The sequence below is a fragment of the Trachypithecus francoisi genome, unplaced genomic scaffold (genome assembly GCF_009764315.1).
Source record: "Trachypithecus francoisi isolate TF-2019V2 unplaced genomic scaffold, Tfra_2.0 Lachesis_group11, whole genome shotgun sequence".
Lineage (NCBI taxonomy): Eukaryota > Metazoa > Chordata > Mammalia > Primates > Cercopithecidae > Trachypithecus > Trachypithecus francoisi.
Window position 1 is genome coordinate 123,415,720 of NW_022681456.1, and position 13,439 is coordinate 123,429,158.

At 38.9% G+C, this 13,439-nt stretch overlaps 1 protein-coding gene across 6 annotated transcripts in view; it reads right to left on the reverse strand.

The window, feature by feature from the left end:
- Positions 1-13,439, reverse strand: part of LOC117090559 — a 72,802-nt gene that overhangs the window by 56,528 nt on the left and 2,835 nt on the right. For 2 of the 6 annotated variants that reach the window (XR_004440053.1, XR_004440054.1), the window contains one exon: positions 4,391-4,924. The exons of 2 other annotated variants lie outside the window; for them this stretch is intronic. The gene's annotated coding sequence lies outside the window, so the exon portion shown is untranslated. Of the gene's footprint in view, positions 1-4,390; positions 4,925-9,265; positions 12,264-12,554; positions 13,328-13,439 lie in introns of those variants that run through there. 2 more of the 6 variants (XR_004440055.1, XR_004440056.1) reach the window with 2 other exon arrangements.

Consider the following 13,439-nt stretch of genomic DNA (forward strand, 5'->3'; position numbering starts at 1 on the left):
TTGGCCTCCCAAAGTGCTGGGATTACAGGCGTGAGCCACCACGCCCAGCCAAACTCTTTACTTTTTAAGCTTTCCACAATAGCGCATATCCCGCCCCCTTTTTAAGATTGAATGAAAAAAAATTTTTTTTTTTTTTTTTTTTTTTTTTTTTTTTTTTGAGACGGAGTCTCGCTCTGCCGCCCAGGCTGGAGTGCTGTGGCCGGATCTCAGCTCACTGCAAGCTCCGTCTCCCGGGTTTACGCCATTCTCCTGTCTCAGCCTCCCGAGCAGCTGGGACTACAGGCGCCCGCCACCTCGCCCGGCTAATTTTTTTGTATTTTTTTAGTAGAGACGGGGTTTCACCGTGTTAGCCAGGATGGTCTCGATCTCCTGACCTCGTGATCCGCCCGTCTCGGCCTCCCAAAGTGCTGGGATTACAGGCTTGAGCCACCGCGCCCGGCCGAAAAAAATTTTTAAACGGTAAAAGAAAGTATTTCCCCGGGGACACTGTAGAGGCAGAAGGAAGTAATAGGAAATTGGCCTTGAGACAGTGGACACTGTTAATACCTGTCTCTTATTTAAGATATGCACATAAGAAAGGCAAATTTTTGGAGTTATACTGATGGCTCATGGCCTGTAAACTAATCTTCTTGTGATCAACTGGCTGGGTGTACATATTAACTAGTTAGAATTAGCTCTGTAGTGTGGGGCTTAACAAGTGGTAGTTACTAAATTAACTGTCACCAAGACATCTACACTTATTACAGAACTTTATATGGTTTCGAAAAAATAATGAGGACATAAGTCTTCACAAAATGAGATATCCATGAATTGTCAAATTATTTTATTTTCTTTAAATGAAATTAAATCAAATCCAACCGGCCACTCAAATAGGCTGACAGAAAGATATAATTTAATATTATATTTCAATATTGTTCTACCTCATTTCCATAATCAATTAATTTATCTCTGTAAAGAAAACTGACACCTATTTTGTTGTCCTCTTCCCAGCATACAAAAAGAAACCATTTTTTTTAGCCTGAATGAGAGATGTTTCAAGGACAGGACGCTTCAGAAAAATCAGTGGCTGGGTGGAGGGGCGATAAGTTCCCTGAGTTCCTCAAGAGCTGAATATGTGAGCTGAGCACAGGGGACATTTCTAGCCTGTGCCTTTCAGAAACTGAGTCTTCTTGGAAATTTTTCTTTCTTCCAGAACAGTTCCAAATCCACTCATTGACAGGGCTACTCAGAGTCTATATTAGCCTCACAGAACTTGGAGTCTCAGATAATGGAGTAGCCATGTGGGGCTTAAACGGAGATATGAGGTTTTTCTACGGGTGGGAAGCCATGAATTGCTCATTCAAACCAAATCTTCAGTCAAGCCTCTTCATCCTTGAAGCCATTCCATTTCTCCTTTCTCCCTGACCCTTGGGTCATAGTCCCCTGCTCACATCCATCCATGTTTGGGGAAGAATGAGAGGGTAGTGCCACTCTCCTTGCTTTTCATCCATTACCAGGTGAAGGTTTAGACGGTACTTTCCTGTTTCAAATTTCCAGTTTATTATTGTCTAAAAATCTTTCCCAAGCACAACCAGTTCTCTGTTACAGAGAAAGTACCTGGAAAGAGCTGGTTAGCTTTTCCCAGTTCCTGAGCACAGTGTGCAGAGCTGTGACTCAAAGTGAGTCAAGCAAAAGAGGTGTCAATTGCATGTGGCCTCTACTGAGACAAGAGTGGCCCCACTGGAACTCCCTCTCCTAAAGAACCCCAAAACACACTCAGCTTTTTCATCAAAGCACTTACTGTGTGGTTAGTTGTGAGCACGTAAATTTTCCTCAAAAGCACAATAAAAGAAGGGTGACTGCATACCCCTAAACTCTAAACAGCTATCTTATACATGTGTCCCTTCTGATGATGAGGGTAAGCACACATTCACTGGGTATTTTGGTTGTGACAAGTATTATTCTAAGAACTTTATGCACTTTGTCTCATTTAATCATCACAACAACCTTATAATTATTATTTTTTAAGAGCTGGGGTCTTGCTCTGTTGCCTACACTGCAGTATAGTGGTGCCACCAAAGCTCACAGCAGCCTTGAACTCCTAGGCTCAAGTGATCTTCCCGCCTCAGCCTCCTGAGTAGCTAGGACTACAGACGTGCGCCACTGCACAGCTAATTTCTTTTCTTTTTAATTTTGTAGGATCAAGGTCCCATTATGTTGCCCAGGCTGCTCTCAAATTTCCTGGCTTCAAGCGATCCTCCCACCTCAGCCTCCCAAAATATTGAAATCACAGGCATAAGGCACTATGCTTGGCAAGAGGTTCTATTACTATTATTTCCTTTTACTGATGAAGACACTGAAGAAACGAAATGGAGATTTGTCCAAAGTTGCACAGCTTGTAAAATTGAAACCCAGGACATATGACTTCAAATTTCCTTTATCCAGTCATCCAGTTTGCCTGGGACTAAGGCATTTCCCAGGATGTGGGACTTTCGGTGCTAAAATTTCAAAATGATACTGGTAGAGCTGGTGTTGCTATGGGGCCAGTCTTTTTCAGGTCCCAGGCTCTCTCCGGGTGCCTCAGGCCACCACATTGGCAGCAGGTTAAAGTCTATTACAATTCAATGGCGTTACCAGCAGCCAAACATTCACAGAAGCCGGTTCTCTGGTGAGAATGAGAGAACGGTATCCAGTGTGGATATCCAGGGGCCCCGGTTACCCAAAACTTTGAAAAGCAGCATTCAGAGATTTTAATTGCCACCTTAATTCCCCATCAACTCTCTCATGGGCCTTGGGTCAATCCACAGAAAAGGATCTGTTTGCCTGCACCCTGTCTCCTGCTATGGAAGGAAACAGTTTCTTTTACCAGCTTCACTAGTTGAGAGAAGTTTGGCAAAGGGATTGGGTATAGTCAGATTAGGCTTTGCTCAGCTTTGCTCCTGCCCATACCAGGGCTGAATGGGCCCGTTAACCTTACTATGAATATAGTCAGCTTTCCCGAGCTTCCTGGCAACATTTGGGATGTTTACCTACAATCTTCTCTGGTTTTAAGTACCCAGAACCATCTGTCAAGGACCTTGAACTAGTCTCAGAAACACATGACTTGAGGGCACTAGTGGCTTCCTGAGGTTGACACCCTCAGGCGTTCTAGAGGTCATCTTCCTTTCTCAGCTACCTGCCACCTCATTATTGAGCCTTAATCAAGACAGACATGTCTTTTCTCTTGGGATGGAAATTGTGTCTCCTAAAAACACTCTGAATTTCTGGTAGGTAATCATCTCCAGCTTAATCTAAGTGGCCTTTTCCAGGTTCTATCATCTGTCCCATCATGTTAAACCATGTGTCAGATGGCATGTCCAGGTTTGGGGAAATTATGTTTGCCTTGTGCCCAGGATTCTAACAACATGACTCCACCATCTTCAAGCAGAAGTTTAATTTTTAACAATCCATTCTGAAATGATGGTCTTATAGTCATGCTCCCCAAAAAGGACTCTCCAGGTAATTGCTCAACACTAAAATGGATTGTATTTACCCTAATTTAATTTCTGTATCTTCTGCTGGACAATCTTATATGTGTAATTGTGTAGTAACTTTCAAACAGTCTCACCATAGTACCCTAGTCACATATCACTAGGGACTTGTGAAAGTGCACACCCAAATCTACACCAGAGTCACAGCTAGGCTGACCAGTCATCCAGTTTGTCTGGGACTAAGGCATTTCCCAAGATGTGGGACTTTCAGTGCTAAAATTTCCAAATGATTTGGCTTCAGTGCTAAGAGCTGTAATCTACCCATGGCTCTGATATGGACCACACAAATACTTTGGTAATTCCAGAGGCAGGGGAGCCGGGGGGAAGGCACGTATAAGAGATATGAGTCATAGCCCACATATTCGTGTGTGGTGAAAAAAAGTCATATAATGTATCAGTCAGGGCCCTGGCAGGAAAAAGCATGATAAAAGGCAATTAATTGAGAGTTTTAACAACAACAAAAAAGTACCCTAAAATGTGTAGGGAGGATTAGGGGAGATCAACCAGGAATGATGAAGTACCCTCAGGGCTAAAAACAGGGAAGCTTAAAGATCCTAGGGTTTGAGAGTGCAAAGAGAGGAACGCGTCTCCAGAACCCAACCCAGACCAGATAGGACCCCCAGACAGGATTTGCTGCCTTCAGGAAAGGGACTCCATCAAACTATAGGGAGGGGTCCTTGGAAATAAACATCCCAATTCATTCCATTCTCTTCTTCTGCAGTGCCCTCCAATGACTGGACCCAACTGGAAGCCAGAGCAAAGAAGTCTGTAGAAACTGTTCAAAGTGGTTAATTCTCTGGGGCACAGAGCAGGGAGAAAAAAAGGTAAAGAATGGATGTTGGAGACAAAAAAAAAAAATCAGCCTACATTATTTTCTTTCACTTAAAATTAATTTTATTTGGGGGAATCCATCCCAAATCCATCCCCTCCTCTTCACACCCATCCCATCTTCAATACAGCATGCTGTTTAGTCTTTAATCTAGATTCTGACCACACTTACTGATGAGATGAACGCTGTCCAACTTGCAGGAATGCCCAAGTCCAGTGGTTCTGTGGCTCTGCACCACAGTGTTCATGGGAATCTTTGCTAGAATTGAGAACCTTGAGGAACACGGTGCTACTCAAATGTGCCTACTATGAAGATATCCTCCACATTTCGAAGTCCTTCCAGGGAGCACAAGAGGAAACAGCCACAGTCCCAGTTACATAGATGAGCTTATTGTTTTTTCCCCAGGCTTGAGATTCTCCTTAACTTGAATTCTGCTTTTGCAAATCTTCTTTCAGACACTAACTCTTTTCCCCTTCCACTCTGAATTTCCTGGCATAATTTCTTCAGTGGGCTTGGATTCTCACAAAATTAAGAGGGCGGGGGAGGGGGTTCTTCTGGAAGCAGCTTCTGCTTTCAGTCCTGCAAACTACCAAATGCCAAAAACTTAGCTTTCTAGAATAAGGAAAAAGAAAATCACTGAAACGAATCCAGTTAGTCAGAATTCTCTCTGACTCTTCTATTGCAACATGAATAACATGCAATTTAATTTACATAATCAAGTTGGAATTTTAAATGGAGTTGGGGTAGCATAGCAGAAGGGGAAATTGATGTTAATTCTAGCTTGTATATAAGATAGAAACAAGAAAAAAATATACACATAAAATATCAATGTATATAAAAATAGAAAAACAGTCAAAGCCTCGTCACTTGTCTGATTCCACATACATCCTTTCCCCTCCACTCTTTGCCTCCATAGTTCTGAGCCTCAGAACTTGACAGAGATGGAGGGAGGCAAGAGGATTAAGGTAAGCATATAATGATGTAACTTCCCCTATAATATTTAAACAAACTTGCCTCTCTGAACGTGTACTTAATTACTGTCCAGAGCTGATAGTCTCACATAATCTGCATGGATAAGGACAAGAGGAATGAATGTCAGTGTAGAGCTGAGGAGATGGTCCTGACTTTGGACCCTGATGAATCTCAGTTTGAATCCCTATTTTATGACCTACTATCTTTATGATCATAAGCAAATTGAGTAACCATTCTGAGTTTTGGTTTCCTCACCTATAAAATTACAATAACACCAAACTTACTGAGCTGGTGTAAAGGTTAGAAATGATAAATACAACGTCCCTGTTTAGTACATAGACCATGGTTAAGTACCAGATGAAGAGTGCTTCCTGTTCATATTCAGGTAATTATCCCACCCTCAAAACCACAGAATATAGCAAACCAGAGAAAGGCCTGAGAAGTTGATGGATTAAAAAAATGAACTGGCCAAGTGTGGTGGCTCAAGCCTGTAATCCCAGCAGTTTGGGAGGCTGAGGCAGGTGAGGTAGGAAGATCACTTGAGGCCAGGAGTTTGAGGAACAATAGCAACATAGCTGTATTCCCAGCTACTCGGGAGGCTGAGGCAGGAGAGGCAGGATCTCTTAAGCCTGGAAAATACAGTTTGCAGCGAGTTATGATGGTGCCACTGCATTCCAGCCTGGGTGACAGAGCGAGACCCTGTCTGTAAAGAAAATAGAAAAGTAAAAGAGAATAATGAACTGGACTGAGAGTTAAGGTCAAATTAAATTATAAGAGTCTCTACTCATAAGATATGTTTGTCTCTTCTTTCCAGTTTTTGTTTGCAGGAAATGAGAGGGATCCTCGGATTACCAAATTTACTCTCAACAGGGGTTGGTCCCCATCTGGAGCAAAAGGCATTAGTAACCCCAATCCAGCATTTTCTCGACAGACTTCTAACTCAAAGAGTACTGTGGCCTATTTCTGCAGGTATGTACAGCTTGCTTAAGAGTTTCAGCCATAATAAAGGTCAGGAAAGTGCCAACTAATCTTGAAGGACCAGGATACACTGAGATCAGAAACCAAGGATAAGGTGTGCCCAGTTATACCTGTTGAGTCTTCATTAGTGAATCTTATTTCCTAATCTATAAAGAAGGGTTGAGTGATGGAATGGAGTGTGGATAACCCTCCACAGCAGATTCCTACTCCTGTCAAATCCGGACAGTCAAGTCCTAATTGAGTATATTTTAATGACCTTTTCACAGACAGCCCAGACTACATCCAACCATTAACCAACTCCCTGCCCACAAAGATTGTAGTTACCTCAAAGGGACACCTCAAAGTCATTTTGTCACATGATGGAATTTCTCACCCCTCACATTTTGATGCTACCAAACCAAGTTCCTTCTTGGTACAATTTAACTTGTGTTCTTCTGTTTTACACTTATTAGATACATTAAAATAGCTAGTTATACACATCAATGCAATTCAAATAAAATGGCATTCTTCTATTTTCTTAGGCCCCAGTATGCATAATGGGTCCTTTTAGATGTCAACTTCCATATTTTAGGGAAATATTTTATATTTCATAGTAGTTATAGGTTATGAATCCTGAATTTGAAAAGAAATTCATGAAATCGACATACAGGAGAATGGGAGTAGCCACAGTCAAACAGTGTATGTCTTTACTGGAACATACTTTTTAATATTGCCTTGTATTCTAAAATACAGGTTTTTAGCTTGGTGGGTCTTTTTTAGGATGGCCCTCAAAATAATAATAATAAATGTATATAAATCATCACTCAACTCACCACCAACAAAAAAAGTAACCCCCTCAGAAAACAAACCAAACCATTCCAGTTGATTCTTGCAATCTTGTCTTTACAAATTAACCTACTTGAATTTAAGTTTATCCCTTTGATATTTCAAGACTCCTAGTTTTGTTTCTTAATTTTCCATGTAAAATTTCACTGTGGGTATTTCTAGAGTGGTATAGCTTTAAACGCTAAAACATTTATCTTGAAAAACTCTAAAACTGATCTGTCTTTATCAATAAGACCATTCTATTATTGATTACTTTTTCATCTTAAATTTAATAAAAAGTCAAAGAGAAGAAAAAGCTGGCTTAAGAGTTAATGTTGCAAATCAGTGTAGGCTGCAAAAAAAGAATACCAATAGAATAAAAATTATTTTACTAAAACTATTTTAAAAAATATATTTTATGATTTAAAGTAAAATATCACTAGGTTGATGTGTTTCTGGAAATTGGCAACAAGCTGATCTGTAATTGGAAATGGTAGTAAAAAACATGCTAGTCAAGACATAGGTTCCATGGTCTGAACGTTTGTGTCTCTCCACAATTCGCACGTTGAAGCCTAATCACCAAGGTGATGGCATTAGGAGATGGGGCCTTTTGGGGACATTTAGGTCATGAGCACAGGCCCTCACCAATAGGATTGGCACCCTAATAAAAGAGACCCGAGGGAGCTTGTTAGCCTTTTTGTCCTTCCACCATGTAAGGACCCACTGAAGGCAACATCTATGAAGAACAGGCCCTCACCAGACACCAAATCTAATGGTGCCTTGATCTCCAATTTCCCCGCCTCCAAAACTGTAAGCAGTACATTTCTGTTGTTTAGAAACTACCCAGTCTATGGTATTTTTCTGTAGCACCCCAAACAAACTAATAGGTATCCCGTCATAATACTCGTTTTTGCTTAAATTCTGCTCCCTACCATCCCATGCTTACTAAAAGACCAATAGTGATGGATGCAAGGGATCTGGCAAAAGCAGAATAAAAGGAAATAAAAAACTAGAAATATTTTGCTCACAGTACAGTAAGATTTCTGGAGATCTAAATCCTTGGAGGAAGCAGATATTATACTTCTTGTTTATATTTAGTCCATAATGTCAAAATAAATAAATATTCAGGTCTACATTAGCTAATACTACTATTTTGTGGTCGTGTGTGTGTGTGTGTGTGTATGTGTGTGTGCATATGCACGTGTATTTATTTTTTGAATATATATATATATATATATATTCATTTGGAAGTTAAAACTCAGATTGGAATTTTAAATCTTTCTCTCTTGGAATTTTCTTAGGAGCCAGTTTTCTTTCTCCCAAATTTTCTCATTCTCAGTTTCTACTCCAAAGTTCCCATGTTAAAGGAACATCAAAATCCAATTAAACATGTCTCCAAAAAATGAGTATTAAATAGATCATTATAGTGAGCCACTAGGGATGCTAAAGAGATCAAATGAAAGTCTGACTAAAAGGAAGAGTTCAATTTAAAGAGAAGAGAAGGAAGAATTTTGAAGAGCAAAAACCGAAGAAGAGACACATTGGATGATTTTCCTCCCTATTTGCTGTGTGAGAGTGCATTTTCCTGTTTGCTGTTTGAGAGTGCATTTTTAAGAATTATCATATCTACCAAGAAATAAAAGACTCTATATCTTCTAGACAATAATCTAGATTTGATAGTCTCTGAGATTTAATTCCTAAACAAGTATGGACATAAAGTGAGGTGACAAAGAAAGTTAAAAGAATAAAGAAAGTGGATTAAAACAGAAAAAAAAGAGAAAAACAGTATTGCAAAAAGAGACAGAATAAAGCTTTTTTAGGAAGAGGAGAATACATTTTATTCATTGCTTCAGAAAGTTTCAAAATGCTTCAAATAAAATTGCACACAGCTGTTTGGTTTCCTCTCCAGAGGACCTAATTGGAAAGATCTGAACATTATCTTCTGTGGCCAGACAGCCTTGCTTTATTTCTTTTCTTTGTTTTCTTAAGACAGGATCTCACCCTGTCACCCAGGCTAGAGCACAGTGGCATGATCACGGTTCACTCTAGCCTCAACCTCCCAGGCTCAAGTGATCCCCCCACCTCAGTCTCCTGAGTAGCCCTGAGTAGCTGGAACTACAGGCATGTGCCATCATGTCCAGCACAGCTAATTTTTGTTAGTTTTTGTTTGGTTGGTTGGTTTTGTAGAAACGGGGTTTTGCTATGTTGTCCAGGCTGGTCCTAAACTCCTGGGCTCAAGCGATCCACCTGCCTTGGCCTCCCAAAGTGCTGCCTTGCTCTGGTTTTGAGGGGACTCAATGATAGAGCATGGACATTTTGTCAGTCAGAATTTTATGGTGGCAAGGGCGCTGAATTGGGTATAAGGAGACTCAGGTTTTGGTTCTAGCTTCGCCACCAAATACATAAATTAGTTTGAGAAAGTTGGTTAATCTCTGAACTGCAATTCCTTGTTTCTAAAATGAGTGGGGTTGAGATGGATAAATTTCTTTCTAGTTCGAATTTATCAGATAATCTTTTCAAGTTCTTCCACCAAAACTGTATCCATCTGCTAGTCTTTAAATAAACACTAAGAACACATCTAAATAGTTGAGAAAATAAGTAAAAGCAAAACAAATGCAACAAAGTCACTTAGAAGCCGGAAGTTTTATATAAAATCAATATACGTTGAAATATCAGGTTTTTTAAAACTTCTCAGAAATTGCTTTTTTTTTTCTACTGCTTAATAATTTCAGGTCTACAGGTGCAACATTTTCTGAACTCTAAATCCAGCTTCCCAGAGGGGAGAGTAAAGTCACAGCCAATTCCCCACCATATTCTTAGTTCTCTTAATGAAAAGGAATAAATCCTATAATACACATTCATTATGGTAGGCCAATATATGTGAAAGTTAAATAAGAAGCATAGTCTATAAAGGCAGTGGTGACATGGAATGGATATTGTAAATTCACTTTGTTTACATACCCTAGAGATTATCAGTGACATCATTATAGAGTTATTCAGAATTACAGCATTATGGTTCATGTTTGGATATTATATGTTTGGATATAATATCCAATTACATGTTTGGATATAATACCCAATTCTTTGGATATTATATGTCACAAAGGAAGCTCAAACCAGCCCAACAGGTAGCATTATCCTGATGGGTAACCACAGACTGATGTATGGTCTACCTTTCAGGACCGAGACTTTTTCCCAATGGAATCCTGAAGAATTATTCAGGCTAAACTTCTAATTGTCTAGAAGGCTTGTGCTACTCAATATGGTAGTCATCAGCCACACTGAACTCTTTAAATGTGAGTTCAAATTAAGATGTCTTAAAAGTGTAAGATACACACTTTGAAGACAGTACCAAAAAAAAGAGGAATGTGGAATGCATCATTCATAGTTTTACTCTTGATTAAATGTGGAAATAATATATATTTTATATTGATTGGGTTAGGTAAAATCTATTAAAATTAATTTCATCTGTTTTTCACTGTTTTATTGTGGCTGCTTGAAAATTTAAAATTAAATATTTGGTTCACACTTGGGGCTCAAATTTTATTTCCATTGGGACAGTGTGGGTCTATACCATAAATGCATTCAATACAGGGGCATTCCTGTCCTGTTTTGCATGATGTTCCCAACACCGAATTGGAATGATTAATAAATGTGCTGAATGCACTATTACTGAGTGCCAAACAGCATGATAACCAAGGTTCACTCTCCCCCTGAACATTGCTAGAGACATCCTGAAATACCTTTACTCTCTTATTCTTGAACTTTTCTGTTCCAAACTGATCATTTCCCTCATGTTCTTTTTTGTATTAAGTTTAGATTAATACTTCACTGTTTTCCACTTTCAAATATGCTAATATACAATGCTTCTTCACTTTAAGCTCCAGTCTCTTGAATAACTTGAATTCTCCTCAATCTCCTTAGTCAACTAATTGCATTTTCTTCTTTAGGGTGATATGCTAGTCTCTTGTCAATTTAGCATCAACCTTAGCTTCTTCAAATGCAGAGACTACATTTCCCAGAATTTCCCTCCTGGCCTGTATATTTCCAAGTTGGAATCTGCAAATGAGAGGCTTTCGCTCAAAGTTTAGAATGAAGAAGAGGAGACCATTATATTCCAGAGTCAGTTACAGAAAGATGCATGGGCATCGAAGCTGCTTCCAGATGAACTTCTTGAGGACTTACTGCATCTGTGGTGCTGACTGAGACAGCAGGTACAGAAGTAAAGCTAATGAAGTTTAAATTTCAGGGCTCCTATCTTGCACAGACCCTTTCTAAGACTCTGGGAGCAGTCCTAGCAATTTAGTATTCATAACTTTATTTTATCTCAAAAAGGACTCTCTAAATTGTATGAGTTTTAAGTGTCACAAAACCTCAATCCAGCCCTGAATTGCTGAGAACTTCCGAAAGATCTTGTGGCTCCAGTGGCTTCAGGAGAACTCCTGAGAACCACTGTCTTGGGGACTGGAGTCTGAGATCTTCAACGGAGCTTCTCTGAATTTCCCTCCTTCAGCCCTTCCAACGGTTGTGAAAGCTTTAACTTCCTCCATGCTAGGAACAGAGTGGCATTTGTTTTTATGATCAAATCAATAATTGCTTAAAAATGATTGCTGTCAGCAATTAGATTATAATTCTTTGTTGACTTAAACTTAATAAATGATGATATTGTCTTACAACAGAAATGTTGATAGTGAAAAATAATTTAACATCACATCAAAAGACCTTATGACCAGCTCTATTCTGGTCAACATTGGATACTCATAATGGTGTACTTGACAAAGTATTTGCTTAGCAAATATGAGTGTATGAATTAGTGAATGACGGAATGGATAAATTTATGTGTATCTGTATCCAAGTTGCTTCCTAGTTATGATTATTAAAACAACATAGATCATGTTTGTTCTAATTTTCTTTAGATTTATTTAGCCCAGTACCAAGAACTTCCAGCTGTTCACTGCTTTTTTTGGATGACAATGATGAGTAGTTTTGGGAGCCAGTCCAGCACAAATTCGAGGAAATCCCAGGGTGCATCTGTAATTATTTTAGGGTCTTCCAGAGGTTGGAGACCACACCTGTTAGTTATGAATTATTTCCAAGGATGAATTTTTTTTAAAGGCTTTACTGTTGGATCGGTTTGAAGAGTTCAATCTCTTTTTTCCTGTAATGTAATTCTGAAAGGTAATAGCAATGATAATCATTTTGCTGAATAAGAAAGTCAATGGTCAGTCCTCACCAGAATAAATCATTCTTATAATTTAATTGTAATTAAGAGCATAATCTTTCGAATTAAGAAATAATTTAATCATTCTCAGAATTAGACCAGCATTTTAAAAGCATCTGCATTTATATAACATCATTGTATGCTCCATATTGAAGTCAAACTAAAATATGAATCTAACATTTAAGAGTTTGTAATTTTTAAAATATTGATGAATTACATAGAAAAGCTCAAAATTCCATAATTTGTCATTTTTTCAAATAATTTATTTTCTTTGTGCTTTTTGTGGATGAAACAAGAAAGTAAGAATTCAGGGAAAGTTTCATAACTGATAGCAAATGTACAGATAAGTAATTGAGTTTGGAAGAATTTGGTCTGTTTTCATTTTGTAAAAACTTATTATGTCCAAACTCTATGCTACATACTGTACTAACCAGTGGAGATACAAAGATGAATTACACTTGATAGTTACCCTACTGATGTAAGGTAGACATCGACATTACAGATACATTCCTGGAAAAAATTTGGTAAATTGTTTCAGGGAACAGGCAGTAACTTAAAAAACAAACAAAACGAAGGAGCTTTAAGTGGACCGGACACTGGAGTTACACATGATAATCTCATCTACTTTTCATGCCACCTTTGAGAACGTCTCATAAAGAAGGAAACCGACTCTGGGACATTGAATCTCTGTCCCAAGTTAACCTGGTCAATAAAGAACAGAGCCAGAATTTATATCTCGTCTGTCTGAACCCTAGGGGCCAAATAATCCTGTATTCCAGACAGTCTTTGGGTATAGATCCCAGACCCTTTGGCCCTGTGTTTAGTACCATCCAGTCCATTCTCAAAGGGCCATGTGAGCTCTTCAAGTTGGGAATAATGTTGATTGTGTGATCTGTTTCTCTATACTTCTCATCCTGGAGGCTAAGAGGGCTCAGTTCCTTAAGCTTTCACCAGCTGGCAGAGGCAACTGGAGCAGAAGGTAGGACGTGGATTTATTCAGCTTTTTTCAAGTACCTTATTAAATATATATTGACAGCTCATTATTTGTCGCAGTTAAATTGGTGTAAACTCTGAATTTACATTAAATCTGTGAGGTCAATTTCCTCATCTGCGTGTTACAGATGAA